Raw genomic sequence first — 21582 nt, 5'->3', positions numbered from 1 at the left:
CATGCAAGAATTTTCTCTCTCTCTCTCTCTAAGTTAGTGTCACGCGCGTCGGCGATTATTTTCTTCTTCTTCTTTCTCCCCTATCCCCCTTAAGAAGAAGAAGAAAAAAAAATCTATGTTTATGGCTTTGAAGGCAGGATTTGTTTAGATGTATTTTCCATGGTCTCTTTATGGAAATAGAATGCAATCCTTTTGAACCAATGTATTTGCACTGTTACTAAACAGTTAACGAACTGGCGGTTTTTACTTTTATTTGCAAAATACTAACAAGGAGAAAGAGGAGGATGAAAATTGTTAATTCCTGAACACAAAGAAGAAAGGGATGCTGGGAACTAAAAAGATTGAATGATCGATTTTATTTTGCTTTGTTTTAGTGTCTAATAAAATACTTTCTTTTGCTCTTGTCGACTATGTTGCCTGTTAACATGAAAGCAATATCATAAAATCATGCTTTCATGTTAACGTGATAATCCGTGAGCAGTATGCTTCCGGTGTCTTTTAAAAGATGTGATCAATAAATAATGTATGATTCTTATTTATTTATTTTCTAGACCTTTTCTAATTACAAATCACTTAAGTAATTAATTACGTCGATTGCGCACTAATTTACATGACATCTACAATACGTCGATTCTCTTCTACGAAAATAGTTGTATTTGTTTATTTGATTGATATGAATGTGACGTATTGTTTTGGTTTCCATAGCAATAAGATGTTTTTTGCTTACGTTTGTTGCTTGGCAGTTAAACGTCATAATTCAATGTTAATATTTTGTCCACTTCTTCAAAACATGTGAGATTTCAGTTGACGTCATCATTTTCTGGTGTATATCTTCAAGCGATATACACCAGAACAATTTGTACCTCATCATTTACCTTTGGATGAATGATGAGGTACAAAAGATAATGAACACTTTTAGCATTTGGGAAAGACAGAAGCGTTAAGGTAGAAGTATAGTGTAAACGCAAAATGGGAAGAGAGAGAGAGATCGGAAAGAAAATGCTTGAGATTATTGAATCCGAGTTCAAAAGAAATATACCATGATTTGCTCTCTTAAAATAAAATAGAAATCATAAAATAATGAAACAAATCATTGCAAGGATATCGAATATACAAAGATTAGCGCTGAGGTTGTTGGGTAAGCATAAGCTCACTAGTTAAAGTCGTTTTTTGCCGTAACAGCATCTCGCCATTAATTACTTGTTAAATGTAGGAAACGGTGTTTGTTTCTTTATAGCGGGTGGGTTTAATAACCACGCATGACGGCATTATTTTTATATAAACTACCTGAAGTGAGAACTCCACGCCCAGACCAATCCTATCTCTATTCTCTTGAATTCTAACTTATTTCGTTTTTCACCAAAACTTCCCAAGTACTTCGTTATCCAATTTTTACGCCAGTGAATTAGTTTGGCGAACGATGTAAAAGAATAGCAAGCAAAGAATTACGGCCAAACTTTCTTGGTTTGTTAAAAATCTAATTGCACATCAATAGCGGCATCTCTGCACTTTTTTTCCGGTCAAGTGGTAGCTTCCATATCTGCCAAGTGAAGTTGGCCGAAGGCCAAAAATCGAAAACCCATTGTTGTATGTGCTCATGACGTCAGAGCGTGATCAATCACGTCATAATGTTGCTGCTGTTTGCGCTAGAAAAATAGACTCGAAGGATTTCTTCATATTTCATTGGTACCTTGGATTGAAGTTGGATTACATTATTTTACGATGAGTTGCTTATCTATAGCTAGATAACAGAAGTTACCGCGCGTGTTTGCAGCAAAATTATTGTTTAGCACGAAAGATTGATCTCCTCTGTCTATATGTTTAGAATTAACATTTCTTTAAAAAATAAAATAATAAAGAAAAATTACTCCTTTATCTATCTATTCCTTTCTTTTTATGTATGTATTAATGATTAGCTATTTACGTCACATTCAATGACGTCATCAAAATCCATGACAGAATCAAAATGGGTCAATCTTCAGTTTACACATATACGGACAGACGGACGAACAGACAAAGCGATCATAAGCTCTTACGTGATGTTGTCAAACGAATCTAAAATGGTGTGGTGGATTGTATTTCGAGAACATCAAAAGAAAGACTGGAATTAGTGGATTAATTAAATAATTAACTTGTTAATTAGTTTGGTTAATTACCATGCTAACCGTAAGCTACGTTAAACCTGTGCACTATTTAAAAGTGCAAAGTTATTTTTCGGCTCCGTGACTGGTCCGCGCGGTTAGCCTAGTGGCTTTGCGCTTCGCAACCATATACCTGGGGAAGGAGTGTCCTAGGTTCGATTCCCGTCGGAGACGTGAGGAGCTGAAGGATCTTCCTCAGCCATAGCCAAGTTAGCCGGTCTTGGGCGCGGGCAGTAGGGTTTTTTCCGCCAGTTTATCTGGTGTTTTTCATCCCGCAAGCAGGCAAACCGGACCCTTGAACACACAGTGATACAGTCAAGAATACCTTGAGGCATAGGAGTGACCATTCTATCCTCGTATTTCGGTTACGAAATCCAAGCATGCTTGGAAGGTTGTGGGCCTTAAAGGCCTGTTAAAGCCATTGGGATAGATAGATAGATAGATAGTGACTGCGTGCGATACACAATGTCGTATCTAAGTGACGTCATTAAGGAGATGACGTCACGAGCGCAATTACGTTGAGTGTTACCCTGGCGGATCGGTAATTATGCGAGATGCGTGTAGCTTTGGTTTGGAGGAGGTTATTCTAGTTCTAGTTGTCCATTTGTAGAAGTGTAGGCCTTTGCGAGTGTACGGATGGGTGCCTTGGAAAATGGAGATGTGTGCTAGTTAATGACCTGAGAGTCTAGAAATATATGAGATCCATTCAGCCACAGAGAAAGTGAAGATTTTGACTATTCAGTTACAAGATTAGTTAACACGTTTTGGAGCACTATTATATTGAATCCGAGTTCTAATAACTAGAAATGCATCTTAGTAGATTATCGTAAGACTTAGGAAAATGTGGAAAAACTAAACTAACTGCAAAAGTAAATTTTGATGATGTGCTGGGAAATGGAGTCGGTATGGTTGGCTAATTCACTGACACGAGGAGTTATACCTACCCCCCCCCCCCCCCCAAGTTTATTTGCTAGCAGTTGCCAATTATTTAAACTAAGATTAAACCATTTCTTCCTTTGGTCTGCTGGATAAGTAGATAAATAAAGTATAAAGTACCCGTTTTACCAAAAAAAAAAAAAAAAAAAAACCTTGTGCTCGAGTTTTTGATACGATAGATTTTCGAAATCCTCTACTGCAGTGATTTATAAAAGAATACAGTACTTACGTATTAAGAAGAACCAATAACTGTACTTGCATATTAAGACCAGTATATAATATGCATTATTGTTATTTCCACTTTTCATTAACATGCAGTATATATAATACGAGTATAATTAAAGGCTTACAAATAAATCTTCAAAATAACTAAAGCTAAAATATTTTACTTTAAATTAAGTTTTAAAAAAATATAAAATGTAATATAATTTTTATGAAAAATTATATCTTAATTTTTTTTTTTAGAATTATATACAATATCTTATCATTTTACAAAGAATGGTGTATATACTGTATCAGTTTTGACTTTTTTTAAATTAATTTTTTGGAACTCTTATCATTATCTACTAATATGCTTATTAGCAACAAAAACTGAATAAAAATGGCCAATACAATGATAAGAAATTACAAGACTGTGTGCAACCCTGAAACAGCGTTGCACACAGTCTTGTAGTTTGGTCATATTAGAATGTCTTCTCCGACGGATATTAGATCAGATTTGACTTTTAATTTTTGTTTCTTTTACTGTACACAAACTGATGTCTTTAATTAATAGGTTATTTTTTTATTTACTGAAATAGATTAGATTAAGTAAGGCAAGTATGCATAAGTTGGAATTATGATTTTGATATAGTGATATTTTGGTGTAATGGAGATACATTTTTCAAATCGGGGGTTCCAAAATCCATATATTTCATCCCTGTGCACGCTCGCGGATGTTTATATATGTTAGCATAACAAAGCTCACAAACAAAAACTGTAGAATTATGGCGGAAACATCGAAAAAGAGAGAGAAAGAACAAGATAAATACAAAAAAAAAAAAGAAAAAAAAAGAAAGAAAGAAAGAGCTACGCACTGCTCACATTGTCTTAAAAAAAGCACACGGACTTAGGACCATGCTGAAACCTTCCATTAGGAAAATTGCATGCAGCATCAGAGTCATGCCATCGGTGTTTAATGTAGGTTCACGAACAACGCAAATCTAGCAGGCGTCTTTTTAAATGCATATCCCAAGGCTGAAGTGTACTCTACAGGGTCCCTTGCGATGCTTCTATCGCTTTGAAAATACCAGATTGCTTGTACAGTAGTGCGCGAAAAGGTCTAAAATGACCAACGAGGAAAAAAAAAAATGCTGCAGGTATTCGTCATCCCCCACATCGTCCCCTTATAGATACTAGAGAAATCAACTCGCTTTGGTTCCTCCTAGATTTTCAGTAAATATTAAACAGGAAACTTGAAAGTAGCAAGCGATTTCTCGAACGCACTCATAGATGGCGCTAGCGTGGCCATTGATCACCGCAAGAAGTCATGCCGCACTTTTAATGGATCTTTTTGAGAGAATATCACGACTCGCTCACTTCAAAGTGTCATTAGACTTTTCTATATGACGACAATCGTCAATCAAAGTTCGAAATTCCTTAGTGTACTGTTCTGATGGAATTAATAAACTCTGATTACCACTTTCTGCCTACCAATCACTACTTCCAAAGTTATTTTGAAGGCAATTTAAGCTCCATTCAACGAAGAATATCTCCTTAAAGATTCAGAGAAAGGATTAATATATCTTAAATTCTCTTTCCCTCAACTTCATTAGCATTTCACACCATCGCATTTTATATTCAAATGAAGCAGAGTCTGAGATGCAATCTTAGGAACAAGGACGAAGTTAAATGAAGCCAGAAAGGGTTTTAAACCTCTCTATGCCTTTGTAATAGTCTTTTTGAGTTGCACATCGCATATACAGATAATAGTTCCTGCAACAACCGCCAGGTGGCGTCAGTTACTTCTAACCATTATAAGGTGAAGAAGGCAATCGATATTTAATTTAACTTGGTACCAATGATATTTTAATCAATGGGAATGCGGCGGTCTCGCGAATTGTCTAGTGGACAAAAGTAAACTTGCAAATGATATTTTACACTCGAATTCCCAAAGAAAACAGCACTGGCTCTAAAGCAAACATATAGGCTAAAAGCAGATGAATCTAATGAGAAAAAATAACCTCTTAATTATATACTAAGAAACTGTCATTTCACAAAGACAATTAAAAACAGCATTAATGCGGGCAAGTGATCATTCTAGATATTCATAATTTATAGCCAGATTTACCTCTTGAGAGCGTGATCAATGAACCATGATAATAAAGGGATCTTGAAGAGTCTGCATGATAGATGGAAGCTCACAAGTTTCTATTCCCTGCACCATACATCAACTTGGGCAATATGCCATAGCGGTAGGTTAAAAATTCTTCTTTTTTCATCTTTTTCAAGAGCCGATGATCAAAGCAAGCTATTCTGACAAAGAACAGTGCACGAAAAGTATCGTAATAAGTATGAATTTGACGTATATTGAAAGAATACAGATGTGACCAATATTAGAATATCGTATTCATAATACACACACACACACACACACACACAGGTTCAAGTCTATAAATCACTTCATAGTATGCAGTTTTATTTTGAAATATTTATTAGTTCTTTTTATTGCACATTCTCGTAAAGATCGCAAAAATGCGAGAATAATGCAGGCGAATAAATATTAAATTTTGTTTTATCTTAACAGAAACAAATTTATTTACGAATCTGATAGGTAAAATAGCACGCAAAGTCTCCCGTTCTTGTAATATTTGCAATGAAAACTATATTAATAATTTAATAGTTGTGACGTAGTTTAATAAACTACGTCACAAATTCGAGAAACAAATCCACGTAAACTGAGAATGGCACAATTTTTAATACGTTGTCATGGATCTGACGCATGCTCTGAAGCTTATTTAACTCGCGAACATCCACCAAAAGACTGAACTAATATTATAATCAATAAAAATACGCATTTCTGAATTAACTGATTTAAATTATAAATTTCTTTATACAGAATGTTTGCCATTCATTTTTTCGTCGCTTGCCACGGTGGTGATCGGAGACTTTCAAATACACTTTTAGTGGAAAATGAAAATTCTTCCAGTTTTCTAGAAAGTGGTTTCCCTTTACAAATTTCTCAGGCTATTCCTTAGGTGAGAGCCTAATTAAGTGCAAGACGCCGAAAGTCACTTTACATCTAATTAATTAAGCCTGCTGTGAATTCTACTGGTGGGACAGCATTCAATGGTGTTGTGGCTTCAATTAGCGGGAAAGAATAAATTAATTTCACTTTCATTTCCTAGCATGGATGAGTATTTGTAAGAAATGGATAAAGTGCTATGAGCGTGGGCAACAGGGCCTATTAAAAGGGGCACATTTCATAATTATATGTCATTTTTTTTATTAAAATCGGTTTTATATGTTCAAATGATTGTAATTCCGATTATAGTGATAGTAAAGGCATCAATGTCCTTTATTTCTATTGTACTGATGGCCCTGAGTTACTGAAGTTTACTGATTTATCGGTAAATTTGAAGAAAAAGTGGAGTTTTAACTCTTATTAAATAATATTTTTAATAGCTAATAATATAATATAATGAGAAAGAGAAATGAGAAATTATAATATAATGATATCATAAGGAGAACCTTCATAGCACAGTTGAAAGCACGATGTAACCGTCCTCCTTTGTAATTTTTTTTTATTATTATTTTATTTTTAATCTAGGTTTTATTTTCGCTGATTTAGTGAGGACAATTGTTCAAAAATGAAATGACGTTTTCAATTAAATGTGAGTTAGGTTCCATACAGCGTGAGAGAGCTTAGATTTTTCATCGCTAACAGACAAACCAGCCTAAGACCACAGATCGAAGTACACTTCAGAACAGTTGGGTATATAATGGGCATTATAACAAATACCTATTTCATAATATGTGTAATCAATAGGTGTAATTATAAATAATAATAACAAACTACCTTAACTCGTTTAATACTTATTACAAACCGTAAGTTGTCTTAGCATCTGAAGGCAATGTCAGATATTTAAAAGAATATACCGACATTGCATACATTTAAAAGGGTTTCCTAAGGGCACTGCATAAATATAAAATACTATCTTAAGACACTGTACACATAGTAAATGAATACTTATCTCAGTTCATAACATATTAAAAAACTTCCTAAAGGCATTGCATACATATTTAAATATTGCATCAAGGAAGTATATACATAATAAAATACTACTAAATAATAAAACTATCTTTATAGAACTGCGTTCAAATAAAAATCACAAACATTCTTAAATGTACATATTTTAAAAGACGGTATATTTATAAATAAGAAGTAAGTCTTTTTACATCTGTACTTACACAAGAAACAGTCATTGTGCTTGTAGAAATAAAATACGTCAAGAATTGTTTATAGTAAGAAACTACGAACAACTTGAATAACCTTGCCCTACGAAATGACTGCTTTGTTCTCGGACATTCATATAGAAATGCCGTAGGGGCAGAAATAACTGCACTTTCTAAGACTATGTACTCAGCTGTGTTATGATGTTGAACGAGTAAACAGTGACAACTGATCTCACTGAACCGTAACACGCAACAACCATTCTATGTTCAAGTAGCATTAGCGCAGCCAGGATCATACGCTGTTAATATGATTTATAATCCACTATAGGAGCTTAGGTGGAAATTATTGATTGTCTTTGCAGACGCTAACTAGCTGGCTGGTTGACATTATCTTTAATGTACGGTGCTGTCGTTTGACCTGGTGACTGATACATCAGTAGATAAATCGTGGCGTTAACTTAGTGGTTTTCAAGAATTTATCTTTAGTGAGTTTACATAAAATTTTTGAAGGGAAAAAAAAGGGGAGGGAAGAAAATGAAATTTAGAAAGCGCCACCTGGTTTCTTTTAATGAAATTTATTTGGAATATTGCCATTTTCATCTTGTCTTGTAGATATATTTGTCCTTTTACAAACTGTTTAGGAGACAGGGAACGTGATGGAGTAATTCCACAGAAAATGGCGTTGTCAGTTCGGACTTGAACGAAAGCGATGGCTGCCTGCCGATCAATGCCATGTAGTTAATATTTGTAGATTATCGGACCGTGATACACACACACACACTCCACTGAAAGAAAAATCTGGGTAACATGGCGTAAGTTCAATCACAACTCCAGCAGAAAGACAAACATCCGCGCCACCTGGGTTGTATTAAGGCACTAAAACACTGTTAAAGAAATTGGGTTTTGATAAATTTTGATACACTATAGACTAAGTACCGTTATTATTTTATTTCGTCATCAAATACGATTCAACTTGGTTTAAACAATTCTCTAAGCTTATCAAGGAAAATTATATTTTTTAAAAGAATAATTGTAACTGACGATTTTTTTTATTTGTACACACCGACTTAAGGTATTTATTTTCATGTGTGAGTGTTTTAAATTAGTATAACAGACTTTATTACTGCATTTTGAGCAGTTTTATTTCGTTACTTTTATTTTAAGTTTTAGAGAGAAAGAAAGATAAAAGTATATACTTATGACATTTTACAGGTGTAAAAGTATATAGCAAATCCTTTAAGTAGGTATCTAATTCTGAAACGTGTTTTAAAATAAAACTACCACTGTACCGGTGGTAGTTTTATTTTATTATCATAAACGAAAGAATTAAATTCGCTGTTATAATAAAGATGAAGTCCGTGCAGATTATTAATAAATCATGACGTTTGATTCAGTTCAGATAATATTAAACAACGCTTAATATTATCAGGGAGAGATCTTTTTGGAGATTGTCCATTAGATATTTTGTCACGAATATCTGGATTTGAATTCCGTTTAGAGGAGTTAATATTTATCATGAAAATATACAATTAATTTGAAACGATATAGTCCTCTTATAAGATTTATCTACTTAGGTGTAATGCCAATCAACCATCCGGACACGAAAAATTCTTCTAGTAATCTCTCTCTCTCTCTCTCTCTCTCTCTCTCTCTCGTCTTCATCATTTTTGTAAATGCTGCACACCTAATATCTAAAGAGCTTCTAATGTCAATGTGCCACCCATTCTGTAATAGAAAATATAACCTTGTTATCTTCAATACCACTAAAGTCTTCCCGGTCTTATTTACGTAGAAACAATTCTTTTCATGTATTCTTACTTTGATAATAACCAGATCACTCTGATTTCTCTTCTTCCAATAACTTTAACCTTTAACCTTTTATGACATAAACATATTATAACTATAACTTCCTCAGCATTCCACAAATCTGGGACTTCTCTTTCGCTCCAACTTCTATCGCAACTAAAGTTTACTAAAACTGCTCTTTTTTGTTCAGAGTCGAGTAATTAAGTTAACCAACGATCCCTTGTCTCAATGGTTTACTTTATTCTTATCACCCGGATGCTCAGTTTATGCTTTATGCAGCTAGAAACACTGTATATCCATAGCCATTAGTTCTTTAGGTAGAAGATCTCAAATGTAGTATAAAGGTCTTTTAGTTTACTTTGCATTAAGAAAAATGGTTGCCTCTCCTGGCACTACTTCATTTTTCGGGGAGTAGCAGTTAAAATGCTCTCGTGAATATAGAATACAAAAGAGTACTGAAGATCTTGTTCACGTGCGTTACCTGATCACGTATTTGAGACGACAGTTTTGTGCATAAGTTTCATCTCTCAGAATGTAATTTCTGAAGTTGCAGCAACAAATGCTGAATTGAACGAATGTAAAATTTTGTGTAATACTTGGAAAATTCCTATTGGTATTTTAAGAAATATCTAAAAGACATACCAAAGACGTGACCGTTGTATACGTAACTGTTTTAGGGTAATTTAAATGGTTTAAAGATAACACCAAAAAAGACGTCAACTTACGATGTGTACGATGTTTGAGAAGTTGATGGGAAATGTTATCATTATGAGTGCATAATATTTGAGTTGTTAGGACAAGCTCACTAGTGTAAGATATTTGCAGTTCCCCTCTGTATTTACTAGATATTCTCTCTCTCTCTCTCTCTCTCTCTCTCTCTCTCTCTCTCTCGAAACTATAACTTCTTCTTAACAAAAGCAGTTTTACATATAAAGTATTCGACTTTAATGTTTGATGATGGTTTCATCATCATCATCATCATCACTGATGAAGACTGACAGCTGACTATTCTCATTCCAGAAGTTTGAGAGGAAAAAACAATGTGTGTGCGTGTGTGAGTAGTTTATGAATTCTATTAACATGTTTCTTGAACAGCTGAAGGTCGTAGTCCTTGGGATAAACAGTATAGAGGAAAGCTTCTTAGAAAGAACAGAGGTTGATTCGATAAGTTAGAAGCTCAGTTATATATGGATTGTCCAGCAGCTATAGATTTCAGAGGAAAGTTAAGGAATAGCGGTAGCCAGTTCGAGATGCACTCGTTTAGATACATTTATTTCACATTATTTATTTCCAAAACTCAGCGTACTTATTTTAGAACATTTTTGTAAATAATAAAGAAGTGTTTCTTTCTCGTAAGTTCTTCTGTCTAGCAACTTATGTGCCAGGAGACGTCTATATAGTGCATCAATGCCCTCTCCACCAGAGATACATATAACATTCACCAAAGATCTAGGGGCAGTGATTTCGAGACCAACTATAACCTAATGCAGGCTTGGGGAACTCTTGGCACGCGTGCCAAACGTGGAACGCCAACGAATTTTTTTTTCGGCACGCAACTCAGGGTTCAACTTAGAAATAATTAAATAAATAAACACATGTCCAGCATCTTCTCTGAGTTATATATTATAACTTAATAGAATATAATTTTATTAAGTAGAGCGATATTATATATACGCGGAGATATACTTACGCCAGTATATCTCCGCGATATACTGGCGTAAGTTTTGTCCCGTTCAGATGTTGCATCATTCGCTAGGCAGCCTGTCGTGGCCTGACTCCTTTATCATCATTTGATATATCTTTTCATGTTTCGTAAAGAATTTATCGGTTTTCTAACGTGTGTATATATATGAGGATTTGGATTTAATTAAATCGTAAGTCATTCAAATATGGATTGGAAGTATTTGTTGTCAATCAATATGTTTAATTTATTAGATATAAATGCATTTTTTTTACATTGCCATAATCATAAGTTATTGTTAAAGCTATGTGAATGTATTATCAATATTCAGGATCATGAAGTGTTATCTGTACGTGATTAGATGGCATGCGTACCTTTCTCTTTCATTTGCATGTGTGTAGGTAAGGTTATAATTGTACTAATTTTTGGTGTTTGCTTAAATTTGGTTGGTATATACAGAGAGTGATTACGATGAGATTTTCTGAGTCCAAATTATAATTTTTGTCAGTGTTCATATGTCTCTGTCTCCACATATTTATATATATATATATTAACAAGAGATTTGGCTTCATATAAGTTCTTTTCTATTTGCGTTGATGAGCGAGCACAGACATTACATAATCAGCTAGGCAAGCGATCTTTGCTCGATTTTGCAGGATTGACGAATTATTCGAAGACACGATTAACCTTGTAACAGTATCTGAGCGTGTCACTGTGGTTGAAATATGTAAAGCAGTTATGAACGAATTACCTATTCGGCAAATTGATATTTCAAAAGTTGTATCAGTCACAACATATGGTAAGCCCAGCATGATTGGTAAGGAAGCAGGATTTGTAAATTTGTTTGCAAAACATGTTGGTCATCCACTGATGGTTTCCGTTGCATCCTACATGAGGAGACTATATGTGCAAAACCGGGCCTAAATGAACTTCAAGAAGTGATGCAAACAGTAAGCAAGGTTGTTAATTACATTTCTGCACTTGCTTTGAATGAAAGACAATTTCAGAATCTATCGAATGAGATGGATTCCATGTACAAAGGACTAATAATACACAACAATGTTCGTTGGCTTAGTCGAGGTCTATTTCTGACACGATTTGTTGGATGCTTGGATGAGATAAATCTCTTTTTTTTTTCTTCTTTTTTTTTTTGATTTTTTGTAATTTGATGCTTTTTTGCAGATTGTTGCGAATATTTAAATGATCTGCACCTTAAAACTACAGTGCTCTGGTATAGTACGTCCACAAATGCGAGACCCTTCGACACTTCTGCGCATGTCAACAGAAGGAGAATCCATTCCGATAATACTTTAATCAATGCGTTTCGTGGGATGACTTGTTTATTACACGTAGGAAAATTAACTTTTCCGACCTGTAATAAAGTGGTAACTATTTCGAAGATTTTAAAGTGGTAAATATTTTGTTTGTATAACAGTTGGAAAATTTTACGTATAGAGCACGCGATTTCACGTGTTGGTGATCAATTCATATATCGCCTTATTTCTTTCTCCCCTTCAACATGAATTGACTCTTCTTGGCAGTCTGCCAACAACGGCTCTCGCTTCTGTAGTCGGACTATAAGACTTTCGATGTTATGTCTGATGACATAAAAGACATTTGAAATGAAACTAGGAGTTTTTAAGAGGGATGTAGATAGTGAAAGATTTAGATATTTTCCAAACCTAAAGAATACATAAAGGATCTCCAAACGGATGACAAAACAGACCGCCGATGTCTTCAAAAGCTATTTTTAAATGTCATTGTGTCAACTGTTGAGCAGTTCTAAGACTTGTTAAGTTCAGAGAATTAGAAGAGACTGCAAAACTCATTAAGTTTCCAGACACGATAGAACTGGATGGATTAAACTTGCAGATGTATTCGTAGATAAATGTGGATGATTTTGAAATGCAGTTGATTGATTTTCAAAGTAGCTCAGTTTGGAGGCAGAAATTTGTTGACCTCAGAGTTGACGTGGAAAATATTGAAAAGGAGCAATTAGAAACGGGAATAACAGAGAGAAGTGCGGAAAACGAGGTACTAAGAACTTGGAATACTATTCCAGAACTTTTGCATTTTTAAAAACTCTTACAACAGCATTACTGTTCAATTTTGCATATACATATTCTCGTGAATCTTCGTTCTCAGTGATCAACTTTGTTAAGTCTCGTAATAGGAGTAGCCTTATAGATGAAGCTAGTAGCGCATGCATATCTATAAAGGTTACAAAATATAAACCTGATATAAATTATCTGTCATCAGTGATGTAGCAGCAGAAGTCTCATTGATGCTAAATTAAAAAAAAAAAACATCCACTATTTTTCTTTCTCTAGTTTTGATTTGATGTTTTCTGCTAAAAATGGTAAAGATTAACTTCTGTTTAATATATTACGTAGGTAAAATAACATTTCATTTTAACTCATAAGGGATTAAGAATTAATAAAAGAATATGTTTATTATTATTATTCTATTGTGCTTTAGTCAAGTAAAACGATTATGAGATTGCGCACTCTAATATATTGGAAAAACTTGAAAATTTTTATTTTGATCTTCATAGAAAAACAAAAACAAAAAATTCAGAATTATTATTTACTCTTTTGCTGATGTTAAAAATTGCGTCTTTAAATTGTGTGGCTGCACGAGATTCTTTATGTCCATATATGGCAGCTAGAATTACACTTAAAGGGAAATAAAAATATTTTTTATTTGTTAAAAAATATTTATCAAATATTATTTGCGTGAATAAAAATACTTATCCGCGCTATCAACAGGGCGGTGGGACTTTTAAGTAACCTCACTAATTTTAACATTCATTCAATCTTTTGAATGAATTACCGCTCTAGTGTAATTTTTGATTATTTGAAAAGGTTCTACCAATACTTAAAAGACACCAAATAATAATATGTTCCCCAAAATTTCGGTTGGCACGTGAGAAAATTTTGCATCAGAAATTTGTCGATTTTGGCACGCATACTTAAAAAAGGTTGCCCTCCCCTGACTTAACGTCTCCAAATTAACTACTGTATACATGGTTATCCGAACCCCTAGAGGGACGCCTTACTTGGACATTTAGTTCTTTTTCAGTTGAATTGTTTTCATTTTTTTATCTTCTTGTGTTATTTATACAGTGAAGCTCTCTCTATGAATAACAACAATCCTTAATAAGGAGTTAATATAAATGAACAAAAAATAAATGCGATTAATGGGATTGAAGTCGTTTTCAATTTAACTTGAATATTTTTATTTCACTGAAATTTGTCCTGATTAAAATATTTTCCGAAATTTTTAACGTTAATAACAACATTCACCCAAGTGATAATTACCAATATTCAATTTTATTAAACTCCTTGTTTAGATGCTGAAAATAGCAGAATGAAGACATTCTCTACTACTGTTTCTTTCACTCATTCAGTTCAATTTATCAGCGAACAGAAATAAATAAATTGTACAACAAGTTACGGCAAAACTGAATCAAGTAAAATTATCTCTTTTAGCATCTCCAGTGGTTTGTTCCAAGAATACTTCCATAGCTGCTCATTAACACATTTCATTTTGCCTAATGTCCAACATAATTGGAGTGCCTTGCAACATAATTACGCCAAATTAGATGGTGACACTTTCGTAGTAGCTTCTCTCGGGAAGTTTTGCGAACAACAATTCATTGCAACGCAATGAATGACGCACAAAAGTTTCCCGTGAAGCAATGATGGATTTAATTTTTAAAGTAGTTCTAATTGCATGTAATTCACAGTGACAATTTAGGCAACATTGTTCAAAATATTGGTCGAGTTGGACTCGGAGGAGGAGGGGAATGTGGATAGACGTTTGATACGACCGAGTTACATGATTAATTTGCTTCTTGAGGTGTATAATTTAGACATTAATGGCTTCCATGTAATAATTCTTGTTAAATTCGTTCATAATCAAGTCCCTTATCAGAATTAACAATTGCGTAGAACTTCGAGTGCTGCCAATGTCTAATTATAGATAGAATACCAGCAGAAAATGAAATGGATAATTTAAATAAACTTCATTATTTAATTTCTTTATAGTTTGAGTTTTAATGTATATTTGTGGCACTGAAAAGTCTTGCCAGAAAATAAGGCTGTTGCAGCAGGAGAGTGTGAACCGGATCAACTCCATGTTAATACCCTTATTATAGTGAGAACTGAGATGAGCAGGTGTCAGGATATTTTTGGTCGAAGAGTGTTTGATTTTTGGAATCTTCAATCGTTTTAATATTTACTTTTACATTTAAAAAACAAACAAATAAACAAACTAATTTCTATTCCTGAAAAAGAAAAAAAAAACCCTGTTTATTTATTTATATACAAATAGCCAGCGGTAATGAATCAATCTATCTGAGACATTATTCTTTGTTTTTATACGACATTGAATCTAAAAATCAAGAAAATCATGACATAAGCTTTTAAAACAGTAAGTCCAAGTATCATACTGTTTGCTGAAATAGAATAGAATAAACATTTGCTTCTTGGATGGAAACTGTTATCCTAAAGTGGTCCTATATTTAGTCAGCTGTTGTATCTTGTTTCTCAGATTCTGTTTTTTTTTTTTTCCTTATTTATTTATTTATTTTATTTTTAAAGAAACTTATGAAACATAATTATTCAATTAAAGTTACGAGATAAAAACGTTTCGATTACTATTTGGAAGGCATTTCTTGGAGATAAATTTCAAAATGAATTAAAAAAATTCTGTATATTAGATATGAAAGTAATAGAGAATGCCTGTAATTATAGAAAATAGAAGAGCTTAGTGCAATACAAAAGTATCATTTAGATTAAAAAACGTTTAAGTTTCTTCACCAAAAAGCTCTGGAAAGACTTTTAATGGGATTATATTGAACAAGTGCATATAATAAACAACTAAGTTATACCAACTAGTTTCACCAACTAATGCTGTTGGCATCTTCAGGGTACATAACTGATGTACGGCACTAAAAAGTAAAAAACTGTTACAAACTATAATCAACCGATTCCAATTATATCAAACAAAGAACAGAGCGCGTACAATACATGCATAGAGCGTGCATGATCTCACTTGTTGTTATTTAGGAACGTTCTATAGTTGGCACTGTAATTCAGTTCTGGCGAGTTGAAGGATCTGATAAGGGTCTTCCAGATCACGGGCAAGATTAGTCCTTGGTTCCTGTTAAAGTTTTGTATACAGCGGGCAACTGTTGTGGCCTCCTTAAAAATTCGGGAGCGGAAGTCCTCCTCCATGTAAGGAATTGTGCTTCTATCCCACTCTATGGTATGGTTCGTTCTTGAGAAATGAAAAGCTAACCCCGATTTTTCTTCTCTGTTATTATTGACGTCACCTATATGTCCTTTTTGCCTAATTTCAAGGCTCCTTGAAGTTTAGCCGATGTAATTAAAGCCGCACGAGCAGGGTATGTTATAAACTCCAGCATATTTGGAGAAAGGATGGCTATCGTTTGGAGATCTTAAGAATTGTCTAATCGTTTCTGTGGGTTTAAAGGCCACTCTTATTTTATGTGGTCTAAGGAGTCTTGCAATCTTATTGGAAACTGTCCCTAAGTATGGACTGACGATGGTAATAAACAGGGCAATGATATAAAGTATTTCAATTTTATATTTAATTATTTTTATTAACAAGTATAATAAAACACCATTTAATTTTTAACATAAAATAATAAAATATGATAGTTTGTTTAACCGTATTCATGGATTCCCGTGTGGTGGCTGGGATAAGAATAGTGCCAACGCAACCTATGCGTGTCGTAAGAGGCGACTAAAAATTTCGCTCTCTCGGGTTTCTTCCGGAATTTTGCTCCCGGTGAGAGGGGGGGGGGGCTTGATTTCGCGGGGTTTGCCCTGGGTGAGCATTTAGAGTCTCTGGGGAGGATGTTCTCCTGCGTGGCCCGTGAAGGGCCTCATCGGTGGACGCTTTTCCCTGGAATATGAGCGCTTCTGTTCGGTGGGGGGGGGGCTGTCACTGAGTGGAACCAACGCTGAGTTGGACGGTCTTTTGGCCACTGTGGAGTGGTCTAGGGATCGTCCTAATTTTTAGAGACGACTTTACTTACATATAAGCCGCAATATAGCTCATGCATGTCGTACGAGGCGACTAAAATGGGTATCAAAGGAGGGTAATGGATGGCAATGCTGTAGCCAATGAAGTTCTAACTGAGGCTCGTCTAAGTCTGTTACCCTCCTGCCATGATCAGAGCTTTCTATAGCTCAATAACACCCTATCCTTACACTGTCCTCTACAGATAACGGAGAATATGAAAAGCATTCTTGCTTCGCCCATCTAGCCAGACCTTTAAAGGGTATTCATTGAATTGATATCGTTAAATCTTAGTACCGTCGGATGAAGTGCGTAAGTGAGAATTGTTTGTTTGATAATAATTTTCCAGAGTTTTGGCTTGGAAAGTCCATCGTTCATTCAGTCAGCTCTATGATACTATTTCTAAAAGATAAAACTGTTAACTCTACTGCTACCTGGAGTGTATTCAGCTCCATGATACTATTTCTAAAAGATAAAACTGTTAACTCTACTGCTACCTGGAGTGTATTCAGCTCCACACAACTACCAGTTATTTTACTTCGGACAAATAGGCCACTTTGTTTCTATAAGCATTTCTAAACATCATCACCTCTTATCGCCAAGAAATGCAGTTAATTCAGTGTATCAGAACATGGAATTATTGATACTAGCCACAGGATCCTTTGGAATTATATTAAATTAGCACGCACGCACGCACACACACACACACACACACACACACACACACACACACACACACACACACACACACACACACACTGTCTCGCGACTGTATAAAAGAAAAAATTCCATTCCGCATGTGTAGTCATTGTTGTTTTATTTCCAATATGCAACTGTAATATACTGAGGAGGGTTCACAATACATGTACCGAAACACAGGTAACTATCTTTACCTGTATTTCAAAATATAAGATTCTCCCTCTACTGCTACCCAGAGTGTACCCAGATGAAATGGCTGCGAGAAGGGAACTGACGGAGTTTGAAACAGACGTTGTGATAGGACGCCATGCTGCATGCCTATTGTCGGGAATAGTGGTGATAGATGGGACCATCCCAGGCCAACAATCAGTCATACCATACCATGAGTGTGAACTCACCGAACGTAGCCGTGGGGTGCAACGAAGGATAATATGTTAAACCACCATTCATCAGCCGGCACTTTGAATACGGAGTTCCGGACATCGACAGGAATACGAATCTGCACAAAACATTCAGAACCAAGGCTCACAACATGGATCTCTGTGGTAGGACCGCAATATGCAAGCCCTACATTATCCGAACCAACATGCAGCGTCGTTTTCAGAGATGCAAGTAGAGTGTAAAGTGGGATGCCGAAGCTTGGAAAGCTGTAATGGAGTGGCGAATCATGCTATACCCTCTACAGAGCAGATGGATGGAATGCTAGGTGAATGTTTCTTACTAGAGCACGTAATCCGAAGTATGAAATTCGAAGGTAAGATGTGATGGTATGATCCTGTTTTTCTTGGTTTGGCTTTGGACCTTGGTCGTGCCACGAATATTAAACTCTGAGAGGTAGTTGAACATTCTGGACAATGCAATGATTCCTACTTTTTGTGGCGTTTCTAAGGAACTGACCATTGTCTCTTTCAGCAAGACAATGCACAGTAAATGCACAAGGACAGCAAAGTGTCATAAGGCTGCTGCAACTGTGTGGTTTGTGGACATGAACGCCACCATACTAACTTAGCTTTCATCACAGAGCCCCCAATCTCCCAGATGAAATGGCTGCGAGAAGGGAACTGACGGAGTTTGAAACAGACGTTGTGATAGGACGCCATGCTGCATGCCTATTGTCCGGAATAGTGGTGATAGATGGGACCATCCCAGGCCAACAATCAGTCATACCATACCATGAGTGTGAACTCACCGAACGTAGCCGTGGGGTGCAACGAAGGATAATATGTTAAACCACCATTCATCAGCCGGCACTTTGAATACGGAGTTCCGGACATCGACAGGAATACGAATCTGCACAAAACATTCAGAACCAAGGCTCACAACATGGATCTCTGTGGTAGGACCGCAATATGCAAGCCCTACATTATCCGAACCAACATGCAGCGTCGTTTTCAGAGATGCAAGTAGCGTGTAAAGTGGGATGCCGAAGCTTGGAAAGCTGTAATGGAGTGGCGAATCATGCTATACCCTCTACAGAGCAGATGGATGGAATGCTAGGTGAATGTTTCTTACTAGAGCACGTAATCCGAAGTATGAAATTCGAAGGTAAGATGTGATGGTATGATCCTGTTTTTCTTGGTTTGGCTTTGGACCTTGGTCGTGCCACGAATATTAAACTCTGAGAGGTAGTTGAACATTCTGGACAATGCAATGATTCCTACTTTTTGTGGCGTTTCTAAGGAACTGACCATTGTCTCTTTCAGCAAGACAATGCACAGTAAATGCACAAGGACAGCAAAGTGTCATAAGGCTGCTGCAACTGTGTGGTTTGTGGACATGAACGCCACCATACTAACTTAGCTTTCATCACAGAGCCCCCAATCTCAATCCTATTGATTATCTGTGGGATGAACTGAAGAGTCAGGTGAGGTCAAGCGATCCTCCCCACAACAGTATAGGACCTCGTTACAAAGAATGATCCCAAATTCTCATTGATCACTCTCGTATGTTGTGTTGGATTGATGCAGTCATCGCAGCAAAAGGAGGTCGAACATCTTATTAAGGGGCTCCATGGCTGTTTATTCCACACACGATGGTGTGCATTGATTTCTTTTCAAGTAGCGCGCGCACACACACACACACACACACACACACACACACACACTTATTGTCTTTAGTATTAGTACAAGGAAAAAGAAGTTAAGCTGTTTTCACGAATACATCAATACAGTATATTTATTAACACATTTCCACATTGTGTATGATGAAGATGATGATGAACAGCCTATTTTCCTACCCACTGTAGGGTGAAAGCCTCTCCCATTGCGGGAGGTTTGGGTCTACTGCTCCCATGGTGACCCAGTCCATATTGGGAGGGTGCATCCATACTAGGGTGAGGGAATGTATGAAGGTGGAAGACAATCACAAACATCCATGCCTACGTGGGATTCGAACCCGCAGACTATTGGCTGGAGAGCGGATACGCTAACCACTCGGCCAACCAGGCCGACACATTGTGTATAAACAACATTAAATGAGTCGTGCGAATAAGAAGGGAAATTGAACATACATATTGTATATACACATATGAATTTTACATAAAGAAAGACTGCATCCTAAACAAAGTTCAGTTACTAATATTCTTAATTAACTCATTCGTTTCCAATTTCAGGAAATGAGCTAACAGTAGTCCTTAGATTAGTCTTAATCATCATCACTGATACTTACAGGTCATTATGGCCTATGACGAAACCAATATGCGTGACTTTCTTAAGCTGAATTTAGCAACATAAAAGATTCGTCTTATACCTGTTGTATAGCTATTTTGCATGAAAATTAGGTGCGTTCTACTTCTTCCCAGTTTGCCTGTTCTTGGAGGATGAAAACCTCGAGGCAAGAAAAGGTTTTTCAAAAATGAAAAGTTCTGCCACTTTCAGAGGAGACTAACTAACTCACCCTCATTTGAAAAATTCTTTTAACGAATTTTTGCGTCCTAGATAGGATTCGAATCCAGATATTAGCAAATAATCTAAGATGGAGCTTAGATTAGTCATCAGAGTTTAGAAAAATTTAAATTAAATAAATTTTGAAAAATTATAGAAGCACATGTATTACGTCGATATGAGAAAATACAACGAAGCGTGTGAACTGCCTGTTTTTTTTTTTTACTATTTAATCGAGATTTATTTTCTTTCACAGAATGAGAAGACGTTCGACATAAAAATGTAGTAATGGAAAGAAATTAATCATAGTAACATTTACTCAGTACTTTATGTCACGTCTTCCACATTATGGAGCTCCCTCATTGAGGGCTCCTACAATACGATACTGGTAAGAAACGAAAAGTAGAAAAAAAAGTGAATGAACAAAGGGGAAAAATGCAAGGGAATAGTGAACACATTTATAAAAAAAAAAAAAAAAAAACTTAATAATGGCCAGATAGAAAAAAAAAAGAAAGAAAGACGGAAAAAAAATGAGCACTACTACGCTACTCAGTCACAGACACGCACCTTACAAAGTCTACGGAAACTTCATATTAATCCCCCCCCCCCCCAAAGCACAAAAAACAGCCCTGAAGTTTGTATAAAAAAAAATCTGACAGTGTCGTCATGTGGAAGTATCTCGGAGACAAGGGAGGCAATTGAGGCGACGATTACACTTGTCGGTCTAACAATCAGTCCTGCGTAAGTATCTACACCACGAGGGATACTTCCCTAGTGCGCAAGAGCCGTCATTTCTTCCCCGTTTACTATCCCCCCCCCCCCTTCCTATAAGCAAGTGAAAGGAAAGACAGCGTACAACTTCTTCGGCAAGAAAGTCATTAGAAATGATAAATTGAATTTTAATCTGTTTCGGAGAAACGTCCTGTGGAGGTTCAGGTGCAAAGCGGGAAGT

This window comes from Typopeltis vanoorti, chromosome 1 (assembly GCF_054136105.1).
Source record: "Typopeltis vanoorti isolate ZY-2024b chromosome 1, IOZ_Tvanoo_1.0, whole genome shotgun sequence".
Classification (NCBI taxonomy): domain Eukaryota; kingdom Metazoa; phylum Arthropoda; class Arachnida; order Uropygi; family Thelyphonidae; genus Typopeltis; species Typopeltis vanoorti.
Note: the sequence above shows the minus strand (reverse complement) of the source record.